The 14,988-nt window shown below is 49.9% G+C and overlaps 1 protein-coding gene across 1 annotated transcript in view; it reads left to right on the top strand.

The window, feature by feature from the left end:
- LOC133353777 (schwannomin-interacting protein 1-like) overlaps positions 1-14,988 on the top strand; it is a 180,419-nt gene that overhangs the window by 49,097 nt on the left and 116,334 nt on the right. The gene's annotated exons all lie outside the window — the stretch shown is intronic.

The following is a 14,988-nucleotide window of genomic DNA, read 5'->3' as shown; positions in this document are numbered from 1 at the left end:
ACGGCGATTCTAAATGTGGAGGGGGCAAAAGCGGAGGACCCGGAGTTGAGCGTGCAAAACTACAAATCTACTACAGCAGGCGTCAGCGTCGGGGTCCAACCAACAACCTCCCGAATTCTCGATTTGAAGCTTTCGTGACTACAAGGATTCATATTCTTAGGTTTTTTTCGGTAAAGTCACGTAGGTAAAACATTAAAATTAATAAAAGTAAAATAAAATAAAAATAAAAATCCCGACGTTTCGGAGGCAACACAAGTCTCCGTCATCAGGTGGGACCGTCACAGCCAGATTTGCTGCATCAGGCGTGGTAGTTGACATCTCGACACCGTAGCGTGTCACGACACCTCGCTGCTGAACTCGTTGAGGACCATAGACCATCATCACGCGAACTCTGCTCATCCTCGTAGCAGCATCAGCATCAGCGGGCTTTCACCTGGCCAACCGAACAAAGGCGGTAGTCACCGCTTCATCGCTCGCCGCTTTCAGGTTGCGCTTTCTGCGGCCGTCTGGAACGTTCTTCCATTCCGATATTCGGAAGTCACTGGGAGATATGCAACTTTAAATTCATCATCATCTAGATTGACAAACTCATGTCGTTAGAACCGCTTTTTGTGCTCCGATTTAGCACGTTGGGCTACGTACGGGGCGAAAGAAGTTCAGCACGCAGTCCGTGCCCAGCGCACACACCGACCCACGTGGTCGATCCCTGCACCGCGTGCAGCAGCAGCAGCAGCTGATTAATTAGCGGCACGCACTCGAGGGTAACACGAAGGATGCGATGCTCTGTTAATTGGTTCGTCATTAACGAGTTCCATGGTCACGGTATTCGACGCGCTCAGCTTTGTAGGCGTTTGCTCACAGCTAGGGGGGGGCGAGGTGAATGTGGTAGCCAATGAATGGAACGTGTTGGGGGGGGGGGGCTACCACATTCAGATAAGCCCCTCCCCCCTCCTCCCCCCTTAACTTGTATCCAAGAGCTTGTCTCTTGGAATGTTGCCTCACTTGAGACAGTAAATCTAGCTGTGACGGTCCCACCTGATGACGGAGACTTGTTGCCTCTGAAACGTCGTGATTAAATTTTTTATTTCTATTATTTTTTATTTTTACCTACGTCACTTTACCGGAAAAAAACCTTAGAGTATGAATCCTTGCAGTCACGAAAGCTTCGAATCTAGAATTCTTCATCTTCGTCTTATTCATCTTCTTCTCATCTATGATTGATGTCATCATCAGAATCAGAATATATATTGACACTGCAGGAGGAATCCGATGAGCTGTAAAGCTCTTTTTCACAGATGCCCAGTAGGGGCACGTGGTCAGAACGTCACGTGGGTATAAAATAAAAATGAATTAAATCACGACGTTTCGATTGCAACACAAACAATCATCATCAGGTGTGAAAACCACAGAAAAAATGTTCTTGCAAAAAAATGTTCTTGCAAAAAAATGTTTTTGCAAAAAATGTTCTTGCAAAAAAATGTTCTTGCAAAAAATGTTCTTGCAAAAAATGTTTTTGCAAAAAAAATTCTTGCTGTGGTTTTCCCACCTGATGATGATTGCTTGTGTTGCAATCGAAACGTCGTGATTTAATTGACTTTATTTTCTACCTACGTGACTTTACCGAAAGAACCAAAGAGTATGGATCCCTGCAGTCACGAAAACTTCAAATCTAGATTGACACATATACACACACACACACACAAATACAACTAAACTATTTAGATGCAGAGAGCAACAGCTGCAATTTCATGTCCACGTGGTCACGCCAGGTAGCCGCGTCGAGAGTAGAGGAGTGTTCTTCTTCTTCTTGGTTCTTTCGGTAAAGTCACGTAGAAGGGAAGTAATAAAATAATAAAAATAAAACATAATAAAATAATTCTCACGACGTTTCGGCCACAACGCAAGCAGCCGTCTTCAGGTGGAGAACATTCAGACTCTGCCTTCTCGACAGACCTGTTCTCCACCTGAAGACGGCTGCTTGCGTTGTGGCCGAAACGTCGTGAGAATTATTTAATTATGTTTTATTTTTTATTATTTTATTATTTTCCTTCTACGTGACTTTACCGAAAGAACCAAGAAGATGAATTCCTGCAGTCACGAAAGCTTGAAATCGAAAAGCCACTGTCGCCCCCTGCTGCCAAATACTTGGAAGTCTCACGAGACGTAAGCGAGACACACACACGCGGTTGTCCTGGGTAAACAAAGCGGAATTATCACAACAACCACCATCATCATCATCACCACTAACTACTACCACCACCTCTACAACCGTAAGCATCACCCATCATCATCGTCACCCATCATCATCATCACCCATCATCATCACCACCACTAACTACTACTACCACCTCTACAACCGCAAGCATCACCCATCATCATCACCCATCATCATCATCACCCATCATCATCATCACCCATCATCATCATCACCCATCATCATCATCATCATCACCATCATCATCATCACCCATCATCATCATCACCCATCATCATCATCATCACCCATCATCATCATCATCACCGATAATCATCATCACCCATCATCATCACCATCATCATCATCACCCATCATCATCATCACCCATCATCATCATCCATCATCATCATCACCCATCATCATCATCATCACCCATCATCATCATCATCATCACCCATCATCATCATCACCCATCATCATCATCACCCATCATCATCATCATCACCCATCATCATCATCACCCATCATCATCATTATCACCCATCATCATCATCACCCATCATCATCATCGTCACCCATCATCATCATCACCCATCATCATCATCATCACCACCCATCATCATCATCACCCATCATCATCATCACCCATCATCATCATCACCCATCATCATCATCACCCTCATCATCATCATCACCCATCATCATCATCACCCATCATCATCATCACCATCATCATATCACCCATCATCATCATCATCATCCCATCATCATCATCACCCATCATCATCATCACCATCATCATCATCACCTCATCATCACCATCATCATCATCACCCATCATCATCATCACCCTCATCATCATCACCCATCATCATCAGTCACCCATCATCATCATCACCCATCATCATCATCACCCATCATCATCACCATCTCATCATCACCCATCATCATCATCACCCATCATCATCATCACCCATCATCATCATCACCCATCATCATCATCACTCCATCATCATCATCACCCATCATCATCATCACCCATATCATCATCACCCATCATCATCATCACCAATCATCATCATCACCCATCATCATCATCATCATCACCTATCATCATCATCACCCATCATCATCATCATCATCACCCATCATCATCACCCATCATCATCACCCATCATCATCATCACCCATCATCATCATCACCCATCACCATCACCAACCATCGTGCCACTCGTTCCGCCGCTCCCAAAGTCTCCTACGACGGACCTCTCAATCTCGCTGGGATTCTCATTTTATTCCCAGCCCATCCATCGCCCGACTTGAACAAACCATTTTTCTTGCTTTGATTCCCTCTTGCGCGGGGGGGGGGGGGGGCTCTCGCTCTCTCTCTCTCGTTCGCCCACCCCGTTCCCTCCCCGCTCCCCTCCCCGTCTCGCTCGCTCGCTCTTCGCCCGGAGCAATTGAACTGTAATCTTCAGGCCGCCTGCGCTGCTTCACAATCTGAGCTGCGACCTCGACTTCATCCATCGCGCGTCCACCGTCGCCCCCCCCCCCATCCACCTCCCATCGCCCAACTTTCTATTTGACCTCTGTGATCCACGCATTTTAAAGCGTAAAGTATTTTTTGTTCCAACAATTTTTTTGCTACGATTGTTCTTCCATTTCCGAACTCTCGTCGCTTCGCGCGAACGTCGGTGCCGTTCGACCACTGGACTACAGAGCCTCCGTGGAAAAAAAATAAAATAAAATAAAAACAGCTTCACATCTCACCGGATTCCTCCACGATAAATAAAAAAGTCTCATTCTGAACCGACGTGCGTGAAGGCCCCTTGTGTGTACACGACGCTGAACTTTTCTCGCACCGTACGTAGCCAGATAATCGAAGGTGCAATACAGCAAGGCAGCAGCATCAGGGTCTAGTCAGGGACACGACTGCAGTGTAACATTAACGTGACTGAGTGATGACAATTATTTCACCCCAAGTACCACTTCATCATTATTATCATAATTCCCACCGCGTGCTACTCTCTCCCCGAACAACGACATCGCAGCCACGATTATATCACGCGGTCATCATCGAGCACATTTGGTATTCGCCGCTGTCATTCGCACGTGTCTCGCAAGGCGATCGCGAGCGAACACGCGATGTCTGGCAAACTCCGCAGTAGCAGCACAGGTCAAGGGGCGGTGATGATGGTGATGCTGCTGCTGCTGTGCAACAGTCAGATTTGTGGCTGTCGTGGTTGTCGCCTGATGAAGCTGGTTGTAATTACTGGCGAAACGTCGTACTCAGATTGTAAATGTTGTGGCTTGGCTCTCCAACACACCGGTTAGTGCTGTACTAGTACACTACCCTATACACTACACAATACACTACACTATATACTACACTACTATATACTACACTACTATACACTACACTACACACTAGTGCTGCACTAGTGACGAATTGGCCACGTTCTGTTTACGTGACAACCCTTACTAGTTGGCTGTGTCGGGTGGTGGCGGGTTTAACGACACATTTATATATTTACGCGATCTGACCCAAAAAGACCCGTGTTATGGGTCATGATTCGTATATGGGCAGCGTGTGTGGGTTTTTATTTGTATGGTTGCGTGTGTGCTTGTGTGAGGAGCTCGCTACACAACCTGGGTTCGACCCCCGCTCACGGCCAACACCAGTGATGATTATCTGAACCGGTCCTGGGTTTCCCCTAGGTCGACTCAGCCTCAACTGAGTAGCTGGTGCGGTGTGTAGTAAACATCGCCGCCAGAGAGACAAAGGCGGCCGGGCGTGGTAGCTGGCCACCCACCCCCTCCTGTGCCGTGCCGGCCTTCATTCGGTGCTTGCTAAACAGCACTTGCCCCAACAGCCTGTTGAGGCTACACGAGGGAGGGGGGGGGTCTTTGTCTTTGTGCGTCAGTGAAAAAATGGGCGCGGTCCGAACGGCGGTCGCGGGTCACCGGAGGTCACCGCGGGTCACACGTGGCACGAGAGTTGGCGAGTGGCCCGACTGAATGTAGCCTCAGTGGCCTCTGTGGAGGCCGACGTGTGAGAGTTGGCAACGAGGGGGCGAGAGGGGACGCACGGATGGTTGAAGAGGCACGGCGAGAGAAGAGAGAGTGAGAGAGAGAGCGCGTTGGGGAGAGCGAGACAGAGAAAATGAGAAAGCCTGCAGCAGTAGCAGCAGTAGCAGCAGCAGCGGCAGGATTAATGGAGACGCGAGATACACACACACAAAAAAAAATCCGGAGATAAATTGTGAGAGATAAAAAAAAGGAGAAACATGAATATAAACGGACGTACGGAGAGAGCGCGGTTATAAAAAGGGAGATGGATGGAAGAGGCGAAAGAGTCATTATGTGCATGACGCGAGCGATGGAGTCAAGGGAGCCGGCGGGTCGCGTTGTGCGTTTTGCGCGTCGTGCGTTCGCGGCAGCGTCGTGGTCAGAGCGCGCCGCGCTACGAACCCGGCCGCACGAGTTCGAGTCGTCCCCTGCCCCCCCCCCCCCCGCTCAGATCGAACACCGCTAGGTCGACTCAGACTCAAATGGGTGCCCCGGTGCCGATGGGCTAACATCGCCACTCGGGGAGACAAAGGTGGCCGAGCGTGGGTTCTGGCCTAACGCATACCACCGTGTGCTCATTTTGCTCGTGGACAGCACTTGTTCCAACCGTGTATTGAGACTATACGGGTCGGATCTTTACCTTTGGTGGCGTGGATCGTGCACTCTGCCTGGACACGGCTCACATCAGTTGGTGAGTGGTGCCGGAATAAAAACTGAGCGTCCCAATAGGTTTACTCGGCCATAAATGAGTTCCCGGCGCAGTACGGGGACATCACCACTGGATCTGGCAACGCACACTGGCGCGCTATTTTGGCCTTGAATAGGTGTCTCTATGTTGTCTGTCTCTGTGTGTGTGTGTGTCTGTGTTGTGTGTCTCTCTCTGTGTGTCTGTCTGTGTGTGTCTCTGTGTGTGTCTGTGTTGTGTGTCTGTCTCTCTGTGTGTCTGTGTTGTGTGTCTCTCTGTGTGTGTGTCTGTGTCTCTATGTTGTGTGTCTCTGTGTGTGTCTGTGTTGTGTGTCTGTCTCTGTGTGTCTGTGTTGTGTGTCTCTGTGTGTGTTGTGTGTCTCTCTCTGTGTCTGTGTTGTGTGTCTCTGTGTGTGTGTCTGTGTTGTGTGTCTCTCTCTGTGTGTCTGTGTTGTGTGTCTCTCTCTGTGTCTCTATGTTGTGTGTCTCTCTCTGTGTGTGTCTGTGTTGTGTGTCTCTCTCTGGGCGTCTGTGTTGTGTCTCTCTCTGTGTGTGTTTGTGCTGTGTGTCTCTCTCTCTGTGTGTCTGTGTTGTGTCTCTTTCTCTCTCTCTGTGTTGTGTCTCTCTCTGTGTGTCTTTGTATGTCTCTCTGTCTGTGTTGTGTGTCTCTCTCTGTGTCTGTGTTGTGTGTCTCTGTGTGTGTTTGTGTTGTGTGTGTCTCTCTCTCTCTGTGTCTCTGTGTTGTCTCTCTCTGCTTGTGTGTCTGTCTGTGTCTATGTTGTGTGTCTCTCTCTGTGTGTCTGTGTTGTCTCTCTTTTCTTGTGTGTCTCTGTGTGTCTATGTTGTGTGTCTCTCTCTGTGTCTCTATGTTGTGTGTCTCTGTGTGTGTGTTTGTGTTGTGTGTCTCTCTGTGTGTGTCTGTGTTGTGTGTCTCTCTGTGTGTGTCTGTGTTGTGTGTCTCTCTGTGTGTTTATGTTGTGTGTCTCTCTCTGTGTGTCTATGCTGTGTGTCTCTCTCTGTGTGTCTTTGTGCTGTCTCTCTCTGCTTGTGTGTCTGTCTGTGTCTCCGTGTTTGCGTTTTGTCTCTCTCTCAAATTTAGTCCTACCTGATGACGGTGGCTTGTGTTGCAATCGAAACGTCGTACTCTATTAATTAATTTATTTTCTTTCTACGTGACTTTACCGAAAGAACCAAAGGGTAATTCCTGCAGTCACGAAAGCTTCAAATCAAGTAGGTACTCCCTGCCAGCCCTTGCCCCAAAACATTTTATGGATCGTTGTATTCGTTCTTAATTTTGTGGACCGTGGAGAAGTACGTGTGCAGTGAATCTGCCAATTTCTCTTACCACGTGTGTCTGGTCCTGTGACCTTCTGCCAGCGAGCCTTCATCATCTCCTCGTGGCTTCAGAGTTCACCTAGCCTGGTACAAACGCTGTGGTGGCATCACCACCACTTAGTGGTCAATAGCAACTGCTGTGTTTTTTTTAATCCTTTATATTAAGTTCACTTGCTTGCTTGCTTAGGACCGTGCAAATCTTTCAGTCGTTTTTTAACCCACTTCCCGTGATCCAATCGAGCTGACATTTTCCACACAGACTCGTTGTGCGTGACAATTAATTTTCGTGAATTTTTTTTCCAAAATTTTACACTTTTTAGGACAAAAATATAATATTTAATTACCAATTGCTTAATGCTGCCATGCAATCATCTGACCCATAGGTGGCAGCCATCTGAAGCCAGAGGACGAGAGGACTCTAGCCGCCACGCATATAAAGGATTTATAGTGAAAAACTTTGTTTTTACGGGTTATACTTGTTACGTGTACGTTTGTGTTCATGCATTAAGTCCAAGGAAACACAACGGAGGCGAGTTAATGAAATTACACTTTTCAGTGGCATTTTTATTTGCCCCACTCTGGATAAAAAAACAAACTCATAATGGCCACGTTGGAGACACCAAAGCTGGGCATCGTCAAATTGTCTGTCGCTCAAATACATCAACAACCTGCGATTCAATTAAGGCCCCCCCCCCAAACCCCCCAAAAAAGCGTAACCAGATTGATGCCCTCGGCACGAGTCACCAATCACCACTCACGTGTAGGGGGGGGGGGGAGGATACACTGGTCAACAATTACACTGGTCAACAAAATAAAAACATTTTTTTCTGGCCTGGACTTTTGCAGCTGTTCTAGACTAATTTCAGGGTGCTGATTCCAAAGCTGATCTCAGATTTGCTCTATCACATCTCATTTTATGCTAACGGCATACCCCATTTTCATTGATTTTACCCGAAATTAACTCTGTCACTTATGATTGCAAGTTGTTGCGAGTCAGTGACTGCTTTAGTGTTAAAATATGGCGCTGTATTTTTAGGATAGTGTGTTTATAATATCATTTTATGTAGATATCCACATTTATTTAATATTTTTCTTCTGCAGTTTTTATTGAAAATGCAATATTTGATATCTCAAAAAACCTGATGTGATAGACAAAAACTGATGCCAGATTTGTAATCAGCACCCCAAAATTACATTAAAACCGTTGGAATACCTTATGCCAGAAAAAGTGTGTTGACCAGTGTCATAACACAGACAAAGACGGGCAAAACCAGACAAGATCTAATAGACATGCGCTCGTAAAAGAGAGAGTGCCTTTGAGATGCAGATATCCGTTCAGCCTGGTCAGCACATTTTTTTGCGTCTCCCTTTTTTTTACTTTCCTGTACGGCGGCGGCAAGTCCGGCGCTGCGGCCGTAATGCCCTGCTGCCGGTAATTTTACAACAACAAAAAAAAACCTCACAACGGCCGCGCGCCGTCACGCAGGTGGCGATGCTGTCCGCCGCAGAGCGCTCGTTAATGTTTAAGAGGCATGGCAGCCGGAGCGGGATGGAGACGATCATCCCGTCGTCTGGCGGAGCGGTGATGGTGGTGGCGGCAGCGGTGGTGGTGGCAGCGGCGCTGGTGGCGGCGGTGACCGTGGTGGCGATGGGTGGTAGTAGTGGTGGCGGTGGTGGTGGCGGTAGTGGTGGCGGCGGTGGTAGTGGTTGTGGCTGTGGTGGCGGTGGTGGTGGTTGTGGCGGTGGTGGTGGTGGTGGTGGCGGTGGCGGCGGTGGTTGTGTTTGTGGTGGTGGTGCGGTGGTGGCGGTGGTGGTGGCGGCGAGTTCGATTCCCGCTCACGGCCAACACCGGTGACGATTATCCGAACCGGTCCTGGGCCTCCCCTAGGTCGACTCAGCCTCAAATGAGTACCTGGTGCGGTGTGTAAACATCGCCACTGGGGAGACAAAGGCGGCCGGGCGTGATGCTGCCCACCCACCCCCTCGTGTGCCGTGCCGGCCTTCATAGGTGCTCGCTACTCGCTGACAGCACTTGCCCCAACAGCTTGTCCCAGGTTCTTCGTGGCGGGGCGGCGGGAGGGGGCATCTTCATCTTTGTTTGGTGGCATTGAAGCCAAATAAATAAAACTGCCTTTTAAAAGCTCCCCAAGGCGCGTCCAACGAACCCTCTCCGATGCGGGTCACAGAGCCCCGGGGCCGCTTCGGTCGTCCGCTCGCCTCGTTGGTTCGTGACTTATCGCCTCGAGGCCCCTGGTCGGAAACGAACGTGGCGGTGCGGAGGGGGGGCGGCGGCGATGATTAACGGCGAGGGGGCAGCTAACGAGCTAATTACCGAACACAACCTCTCCTCGGCAAAACGATGTCTCGGTTTTAAGTGCAGAACCACCGGTGACTCTCCCCCCCCCCTCGTGACTTTCACTCCCCCCCTCCCTCGTGACCCCCGCCATCCCTGCTCCCTCGTGACCCCCACGGCCCTCCGTGAACCCCCCGGCGGCACCGCGTGCCAACAAGCGTGGACGGTACAATGGGGTTCGTCCGTCGATGTCGATGATGATGATGATGCAGGGCCATGCGGGCCCCAGTCGCTGTTTGCCCAAGTTGCCGCGAGCGTCGTGGGTCGATGCAAATGCGTGCAGCGCTTAGTCGGTGTAAGTCAACGGTGGGGTTTTTTTTCCATGCGGATATACCTGCCCCTGCCACAGGAACGAGGAATGCATACACTGCTGGCTCATGCGCTTTTACTGCGGAGAGCGGTGGCGCTAGTGGTCGGGCCCCTCGTTGCGTTTTAAACCCAGCAGAGTTTGATTCGCGGCCAAGGGTAGCATGTAGTAACAATGCCTCCAGATTATTCAGATTATTTGGCTGCTGTGGATTTCCACGCGATGATAAGGCCACTTCGTTGAGCCAGCATTTGTGGGCCAGGTCGCTTCTGAAAAAGAAGCAAATGACTCAGTTGACCTTACCTGGTAAAATGAACAGATCTTCTTGGTTCTTTCGGTAAAGTAATAATAAAATAAAATAAATCAAACGTAATAAAGTAATATATTTCTATTATTATGTTTGATTTAGTATTTTTATTATTTTATTATTTCCATTCTACGTGACTTTACCGAAAGAAATTTCGATTTAAAGCTTTCGTGACTGCAGGGATTCATCTTCTTGGTTCTTTCGGTAAAGTCACGTAGAAGGGAAGTAATAAAATAATAAAATAAAACATAATAAAGTAATTCTCACGACGTTTCGGCCACAACGCAAGCAGCCGTCCTCACCTGAGGACGGCTGCTTGCGTTGTGGCCGAAACGTGACTTTACCGAAAGAACCAAGAAGATTTACCGAAAGAACCAAGAAGATGAATCCCTGCAGTCACGGAAGCTTTAAATCGAAAAATTAACAGAGTTTAGTTTTATTTCTAAATATTTTGAAAGTGATAATTTTACCTTGCCTATAATTTACACTTCTATCGCGTATTTCCATAATATTTTTATTGTACCGTTCTGACCCCGTGCCCCTACTGGATATCTGCGGAAAAAAGAGCTTTGTTGCTCATCAGATTTATCCTGCAGTATAAATAAATATTCCGATTCCGTTTGTGATTCATGCAAGACCAGCAGCGACAGCTTCTCAGCTTCGCCAGGCCTGCCGTTTGGCTCCTCATCCCTCGCTACGGCACTTTTGTTGAACGCTGGTGGAGGGATATGTACGACACTGTAATGTGCACGCAAGGGATGGGTGCGCATGGATTTATTAAAGTGGTTTGTGGGGAGCGGAGGCTAGGGGGGGTGGTGGGGGGGCTTGTGCAATATCCTCACCACACTCTCTCTCTCTCTGCTTGCATCAACACTTATCCAGCGGCATGGAATTAACCCAGGTCGGCTGCTGGTGAGTTTGGCTGCAGGTTTTTTTTTATTGGGAAGTTGCTTCTCCAAGACGGGTTGTTGTCTTCCGTAGCTAAAGAGCCCCCCACCCACCCGCCCCCGCACGCCAATCTGCGTCTCTTACCGGGGTTGGGGATGCAGTTGGCTAATTAATTGAATTGGCTCATCCGCCGTTCATGGCGTTTCATCCATCAGAGTCCCACACGAACCAACCCGAGCGCCCGTCCGCCCTAAGCCCATCGGCACTTCGTGATGGGGGTTAATTGACCGCCGCCCGGTGCTCAACGTTGACCAGTTGTAGGTAATCAGGGTCGAGGCCTGATCTGACACGGTGACCCACAACGATCCACAGTGGCCCATGTTAAGCCAGTGGCCAACATCAGGCTCCAGGGACCCACATTAGCTCGCTGGGACCCACAGTGACTCACACCCAACCACAGCGATCCAACATTAGGCCGCATTAGGCCAATGACCGATATAAGGCCAGTGACCTACATTATTCCACATTAGACCACAGTGACCCAAATTAGGCCACGTTAGGACACAGAGACATACATTAGACCACATTAGGACACAGAGACATACATTAGACCACATTAGGAAACAGAGACCAACATTAGACCACAGTGGTCCACATTAAGCCACAGTGACCTACAGCTCGCTTTGACCTACAAACCCACATTGACCAGCGTGGTGAAGTATAGTCAAACAGCCGATGTGACTGAAACGGCTTGGGGTGCCCTTCATCCAGCTCGGAGTTGTAATAGCCGGCCCTAAAATCCACCTTAATCGTGTTTTTTTTTCGCTATCATCTCGCTGCTCAAATGAACATTGGGCCTAGGTGATAGTGGTAGCAAGTGGCGGGGGTGGTAGCGGAGGCGTCGGTTGGAAGTGGTGGCGGTGGAAGTGGTGGCGGTGATAGTGGTGGCGTGAAATGGCCACGGACGGCGTTTAGATTTGACCTGCACTCCACGTTGAGACGACGCCCCCTCCCGCAACTCTCAGGGTTAAACGACATTTCATGGGCAGGCTGGGCACGGCATTAATTTGCTGCCCCACGGGAAACTTATTACACCGAGTAATAAAAGGGAGCGGGAGAATTGAGTTATGGTGTCTGTGGGAAGGATGTCTGTACGTGGCATCGACGAGCCTTGCCAATGTAATTTTCTCTCTCGCTCGGGAAGAGAGAAAAAGAAAGGGGGGGGGGGGAATAAATTTTGTGGTTTCAGATGATGGCTGCATTCCGATGGTTACACGGAGATATTTCATTCGGACGGGGAGTTTAAAACGGTTTATTAAGCAACCACATTGTAGCTAATTTAAAAATAAATTGTAGTCAGAGAGGAAAAAAAATACATTTAAGCTTGCAATAGCCGGCCTTAAAATCCACTTTAATGGGGGTATTTTTTTTTTATCTCGCTGCTCAAATGAACATTGGGTATGGGTTCTTCGCCATCCTTCAGGGTCCCAAGCAAGCGGTGGAAATTCGACATTCCTATGGCCAAGACCCTCTTAAGTTTCATGGGGGCCCGAAGCCTTTGGAATATTGGGTGGGTGGGGGGTGTGGGAGGATGTGTGGGGGGGGTGTGTGTGGGAGGTGGGTGGGGGTGTGGGCGGATGGGTGGGGGGTGTGAGGGATGGATGGTGGGTGTGGGGGGGTGGGGGTGTAGGGGGTGGGTGGGGGGTGTGGGGGCATGGGTGAGGGGTGTGGGTGGGGTGTGTGTGGGCGTGTGGGTGGGGGGTGTGGGGGGTGGGTGGGGGGTGTAGGGGGTGGGTGGTTGGGTGTGGTGGAGGTGGGTGGGGGGTGTGGGGGGTGGGTGGAGGGTGTGGGGGCATGGGTGGGGGGGTGTGGGTGGGGTGTGTGTGGGGGGTGGGTGGGGGGTGTGGGCGTGTGGGTGGGGGGTGTGGGGGGTGGATGGGGGGTGTGGGGGGGTGGGTGGTGGGTGGGTGTGGGTGGGTGGGGGGAATGGTGGATGTCGGTGGGGGGTGTGGGGGTGGGTGGGGGGTGTGGGGGGGTGGGTGGTTGGGTGTGGTGGGGGTGGCTGGGGGGAATGGTGGGTGTGGGTGTGGGGTGTGGGGGGGGGGCAGCTCTGGAGGGGGGGGGGTCCCATGCCTGGGATATTTGGCGTACAATTAGATCCTTAATACGGGGTGGTGCTTCAACAAAAATGTGAACCCTTCTGAGAATTTCCAATGATACCACGAGAAATGTGCCGCCTCTGGGCTCTGGAGACCACCTCGACAAGATTCCAGGCACGCGCTGACAACGATGGCGAACAAGTGGGAGACCACTTTTTGAAGCTCTTAACATTACATTTGTTGTCATGCTACGGTGCAGTATTATCCGTTCTTTTCCCATTAAAAAAACGATAGTCCCATGTAAGTGTTAACATTCTTTTGAAGCACCCTGCACATCCTGCACGCGGAACGAAAAATAAAATCAGGTTGTCTCTTGGAAGTCACACGTGGGGAGCTCAGCGACACACGCGCTGTACTGCCTCCGACACCCTCCACGTTCCTGCCACTTGCAGTTGTCTGGACTCCCCTCCCCCTACCCCCCGTGGATGATCTGTGCGTGATCCATCAACCCCTCCCCCCCACCGCAAGTGTCCCTTTAAGGAGGCAGCAGGAGAGCGCAGGGAGGTTTAGGGACGTGCGCTCGAAACCCCAGTGACACGGAACATCGCGTCATTTAGATAACTGCTGTCCGGACTAATACTAATAAGCTCTCGGACAAGGACGTGACAATCCGTGGCGAGATTTGATCAAATTAAATCAATGATCTTTCGACTCCTGTCTTCACGACGCGCCGAGAGTGAGCACCCCCACCCCTCCACTCCCCTATGCCCGCAGTGATAAGGAATAATAATGATGATCATGATAATGATCATAAGGCAGCGAGAGCATTTCAACAACGGCCACCTTTGTAAAACAAAACAACCCAACAGATTCTAGATTTGAAGCTTTCGTGACTGCAAGGATTAATATTCTTAGGTTTTTTCGGTAAAGTCACGTAGGTAAAAATTTGAAATTAAGAAAAGTAAAATAAAAATAAAATAAAATCACGACGTTTCGGAGGCAACACAAGCTTCCGCCTTCAGGTGGAACAGTCACAGCACGATAGCTGTATTAAATTTTTTACCTACGTGACTTTACCGAAAAAACCTAAGAATATCAACCCAACAGACATCGTCCTCGTCACTCATCAGCAGCCGTGATCCATCCGCTGCTGGATACGAAGGCAGCCCTCAACCCCGAGCCACCGCACGCCCGCCGGCCCCGCAGAAACGATCCGTTGAGCGCCGGGGGGGGGTCCCGGCAACCTCGCGGCTCCGGATGATGTCGCACGTGACTCGTCCAAGTGGCCGCTGCGTCGCCGCTACCTCGTCCAAGTTGGCCCCGCCACCGTCTCGCGTCGACCGCCCACGGCGCATTGCGGGCTCGTGAAATATTTAATCGGTTCCATTATTTTATTTTTTTGTTCAGACGAGACGAAAAAAATATAATGTGTCTCGTTTCGTTATTTCGGTCTGGCGTTCGCTGCACACCGGGCCGATTTCAACGCTCCATCTCCGCCGCGTGGAAAGGACGCGCTCACTGGCGAAGGTCGTTTCTTCGCTTGGCGAGTGTCTTGATGGGGGGGGGGGGGGGTTAATTAATTAATTGACCCCCAAAAACCTGACAATTAGGAAGCTCAAGTAATTTTTGTTTCACATTGTAGCGGCCTCGAGTGGCTTCAGATATCGTCGTATGGACCCACCCCTCCGCCCTCCCGCAGCGTAGGAATCTCACGAAGTCGATTCGTACGCGCGGGGTGTCGACGCACGG

This window comes from Lethenteron reissneri, chromosome 45 (genome assembly GCF_015708825.2).
Source record: "Lethenteron reissneri isolate LAM-NWPU_2019-01 chromosome 45, ASM1570882v1, whole genome shotgun sequence".
NCBI classification, from domain to species: domain Eukaryota; kingdom Metazoa; phylum Chordata; class Hyperoartia; order Petromyzontiformes; family Petromyzontidae; genus Lethenteron; species Lethenteron reissneri.
Note: the sequence above shows the minus strand (reverse complement) of the source record. Positions and strands in the feature narration are given on the sequence as shown.